We start from the raw sequence: 5,073 nt of genomic DNA, 5'->3' as shown, positions 1-5,073 counted from the left end.
ATGCCTATCAGTTCTCAAAACGGTTCACTGATTCTTTCCAAGTTCAAGAAAGGGAAGATCAATCAACCGTCTGGACGATGTGGTATCCCGTCCGGACGCGTATCTCCGTAAGGCAAGAATTGCAGTTCAAAATGAACCGTCCGGACGCTGGTGCATCGTATATGGTAACTGCCGATTCGACTTCAACCATCCGGACGTCTCCCCCTCATGGTCCGGATGCACACGCATCAGATATGGAAATTGCGTGTTGAAGTTTAGCCGTCCGGACGCTCCTGTCCCATGGTCCGGACGCTCGAAGTTTGTTATGGAAATTACTTGCAGCAGACGTACGTCCGTCCGGACAATCGAGCCATCCTGTCTGGACGATGTTCCTATACAGGAAAGATTTCTCCGCGAGAATTTCAAAAAATCCTGTCGCACAGTTGTTCGTCCGAACGGCCATGGTTCACTGTCTGGACGGCTCCCAGGCATATTTTGCCTGACGCCCATTCTGACCCCCAGCCTATAAATAGGGGCCCTTGGGCACTTAGAGCTGCAAGAATTCAGTGTGAATTCCATTAGAGGTCATAGACGTGATATCTCCTCTGAAGCTGTTTTTCAAGTGTGCTGTGCTGTAAACCGAAGTCTATCTTAGAGGTCGGCTCTAAGGTAAGGAGTTCCATTGAAGACCCCTTCAGGTAGGTGAACCTAGTTGGGAAGCGTTCGTGTTGGGTTACACGTCAGAGATCAAGGTACGACCACTGCATCGGTACATGTGAGTGTTACTATCTTGTATCTAGCTTTGTCTTCTGAATAGTGGAATTCCTGGGTTTGGCTGCCCCGGAGTGGTTTTTCTCTTAACTGAGTTTCCACTTCGTCAACAAAAATATCTGTGTCATTTACTTTCTGCTATGCTTTAATTTTTGTTGACACTTGTTGCACACACTTTACTTTTAGAAGTCAATTCAATTTTTCACTATGCAACATGCTTTTACTAGTAGTAGGACACTTGTTCCCAAAGCCCCAAAGACTGAAAGTCTTTTCGAAGCAAGCACTCCATTCGATGTGACTGCCAAGGTGGACGCATTATCTCTTAAAATAGACCAATTAATGGCAAACGATTTTGTCCATACTTCCTCTTCAAACATTTTTCCATAGCATGAACCATGTTCATTCTGCTCTAGCACTGCACATCACGTGAGAGATTGTTCCACCAATGGGCAATTCTCAGTTCTTTCCACAGAGCAAGTGAATGCTACTTTCTCTAAACCGGGGAATGATCCTTATTCCAATTCCTATTCCCCGGGATGGAGAAATCATTCTAATTTGGCATGGTGAGCTCAAGCTCAGGGAAATTTTGCTCCACAATTTAATGATCCGCACAATCAAGCATATCCGCAATCCAACAATCAGTTTTTCCAGCCACCATCCAACCCTCTTCCTTCCCACCAACAATAGCAATTAGCCCCTCCACCTCCTAAGAACAATGATTTTGAAGATAAAGTGTTGACCGCTCTTAGCAAACTTGAGTCACAAACTCAATTGCTCAATTCTCATTCTCAATCCATCGCCAAGCTAGAAGTCCAAATTGGACAGCTAGCTAATGCACTCAATCAAAGAGAGGAAGGGAAACTTTCGAGTCAACCAATGCCTAACCCTAAAGGACACTACATGATTGATGAGCATGCTTCCAGTAATTCTCATCATGAGCAGGTATAGGAGATTACCAATCTTAAGAGTGGAGGGATAGTCAATAATCAATTAGAGGAAAAGAGGACAGAACAAATAGGGCCAACAGAAAAGCCTAATCGAGCCAAAGGCAAGGAAGTGATAAGTGAAGTGCCTTACTCTGCCATTGACCTTTTTGAGATAGACTATCAAGCCAAAGCTTCATTTCTTCAATGTCTCAAAGAACCTCTTGGGAACACGGATGAACAGCCCCACATCATCAATGCCGCACACCATCTGTCATTCATTGATCCAATCTTTGGAAGTCAGTTTTGAATGGTCTGGCTGAAGACGTTAAACTTAGCACTTGGTGGGAGGCAACCCATCCAGTTGTTTGTGTTTGTTTACATTCAATTCATTTTCTTTATTTTCTTTAGTTGTTTTTATTTATTGACATTCCTTTCATGCATTTCATGATGCGTATTTCCATACACGGTTGGAGTAGTGTTTTGTTTTTTCAGGACAGATGTGCTTACATCCAAGTTTGGGGGAGTTCGTTACGCCCCATCTTTTCCTTTTCTCCCGGTATTGTATCTCTATCCACACATTGAGGAAAATGTGTAATTCAAGTTTAGGGATAAGGAATGTCATTTTGTTTTCCTTTTGTTTATATGCTTTGTTTTGATTAAAAAAAATGATAAAAAAAATGCCTGAGAATAGCAATTTTACTGTGATTTGCATTCATTGGTGAGTTTAAACTTATGAACACATGATCACTTGACTAGGAAAGCTGAATTTAGGGCTGGCAATTTTGACACGACCCGGTAATCCGACACGAACACGACACGAAATTAGCGGGTTTGGGTTTACCTTAAACGGCTTTGGGTCATAAACGGGTCGACCCGTTTATCTTGGCTTGGTGGGTCTTGTCACGGGTGTCCTGCCAGACACGATTATGGTTTTTTATTTATTTATTTATTTTATATATATATATATATATATATATATATATATATATAATTTTTAATTTATTGATTTATTATTATTAGCTGAACAGTAAAAACACAAAAAAAAAACCCTAACATCTTTTCTTTTTCCTTCAAGCTTCAACGCTGCCCCCCTCCTCTTTTCTTCTTCTTCCTCTCCCCGTCTCTCTGCTGCGTTGTCTTCTTCATCGTCCTCGAAGCCCCACGGACCACCGTCTCCCCAATGTGTCCATCTCTGCTAACTCTCCTCGCCGGTCGTGGTCTCTGTCCTCGTCGAACTTGTTCAAGCTCAGGCCCTGATCTTTGGTTCCCGCGCCTGAGTTCGATTGCAACACGAAGAGCTTGGAGGTCAGAGGCTCAGCAGCTTGTTCATCAAGACGTTGGAGACTTGGAGGCTGGAGCTCAGGGCATTTTTTGGGCTCAGTACAGTGGTACCTCTTGGTCCTCTTCATTGTCTTCAACATCTACTTCAATATCTACAAGAAGCAGGTGAAGTCTCTGATGGATTTTGCAATCTGAATCATTTGTTGTCGATTTAATTTTGTTTTGACTGCTGAAAGTGAAACATTTAATTGAAATTTGAGGTGCTGATTGTTTGGTTTTGAGATAATCGCTTGCCCTTAGCTTTGAATGTTCAAACGGGTTGTGTCGGGTGACCCGTGAAATTGCTGTGTCGCGTCGTGTCTAGAGCCCCGGCCCGTTTATGTAAACGGGTCGTGTTTGGGTCTAGCTTAAACGGGTCGCAGGTCTAACGGGTCGTGTCGGGTACCCGTTTTGCCAGCCCTAGCTGAATTGATTACTTATTTTTGAATAGTGATGATATCACATGTTTCACCTTGCACTGAGCACAAAGCACACTAGCATATAGTTATGAGGCATGAAATGTGAAACCAAATATGCTTGTTTTTGATTTCTTAGATTTCAATTGGTTGACGTGTTGGGTGAATACCTTGGCATCTGTGTATAGTTTATCTTGTCCCAAAAAAAAAAAAAAAAACATGTCAGTGTAGTAACTGTTCTAATCCTTTTGTTGAGTAACCGGGCTTCTTGCCTCATGAAGCAGTGAGTGTTCGCGTCAAAAGACAAGAAGTTTGGGATGGTTAATGTAGTGTTAAGGGCTAATTTAGCTTCGTAAACTTTTTGACTTGAGTTCTTAATGTCTTAAAGCCATCTGGATTGGGAGTCATTGGTCTAAAGCTCGTTATATGAGTTAATTAGAAAGCTTAAGGAGCTAGACATTGCACAGTTCGCATGAAATAAAAAAAAAAAAAAAAGAAAAAAAAAAAGAGTCTTTAGTCTGTAATTGTTTATTGCCTTGGATGTTCTATCCAATGGGAATTCCAATAGAATTTGAGCATTGAATCATGTATATAGGAATTACATTGAAAACCTCAAGGTTATGTGTTAGTTCACTTAACACCAAGGGAATGTGTGGTATTTCAACTATTTATTTATAAGTGTATTGATTCTGGCTTTCTCTAGAATTTTGAAGATGGAGTTCATAATTTTAAACTTGCTCATGAATAAGAACCATGGTTTCTATGACATTGCATTCTTTGTAAAGATTTTTTGACAAAGTGTTTGTTGGCATCACTTTTGTTAAACCCTCACGAGACTTTACTAGTCCACTAGGGATGCCTAGGGGTTTAAAAGACTTGTTGCATACGCTAAATGCAATCGTCTTTCCCACGAAAGAGGAATTAGTGTAGGTATTTCTTTTTGTTTTATTGTATTTTCAGTTTTGTATTACTAAAGGACTAGCAATATTTAAGTTTGGGGGTATGATAGGTCTTGAATGTTGCACATTCAAACCCCTTAATTTGCTATTGTTAACCCTTAGCCTCATTGTAATTTAACATTTTTTCCTTGTTTTAGTGTTTTTAACATCTTCAGGTGAGTGAAGCAAAAAGGACACAAAGGCTAACAAAAATCGAGCTTGAAAGGAGGAAGGAATATCAGACCAACCATATGGGATCGCACTGCAAAGCTGCAACAGCAGTTCTAAAAAAATGAAAAAAAAGTTAGGAATATTTGTAGATGCACGTGATTCTCCTTGGGCGGTGCTGAATGATTGAAGGAGGGGCTTTCCTTTTCATGACATAATCAGAGGCATGGGTTTTGTTTTTCTTGGGCAGCATGAAAGTGGCATGGGTCCCTTTGTTGGGCATCACAAAATAATCAAAGCTTTGATTCTTTCCTCAACTCGAAGTAACGTCCAACTTGTATAAAAGGAAGAGGATTACATCCATTTGCCTCCTCTCATAACTTAGATAGTCAGTATTTAGTTTTAGGAGTAGTGTTAGTTTTAGGTTAGCTTTTTATTTTTCTAGAGAACAAGCACAGTAGACGTGAGGAGAGTTTAGTGGTGATTTTTATTGAAGATTTTACAGCAAACACTTGTGGAAGGAAGGCTCATCAACTCCAAGTGATCCAAGGACCT

The sequence above is a fragment of the Alnus glutinosa genome, chromosome 12 (genome assembly GCF_958979055.1).
Source record: "Alnus glutinosa chromosome 12, dhAlnGlut1.1, whole genome shotgun sequence".
In the NCBI taxonomy this organism is placed as follows: domain Eukaryota; kingdom Viridiplantae; phylum Streptophyta; class Magnoliopsida; order Fagales; family Betulaceae; genus Alnus; species Alnus glutinosa.
This window is presented reverse-complemented; position numbering follows the sequence as displayed.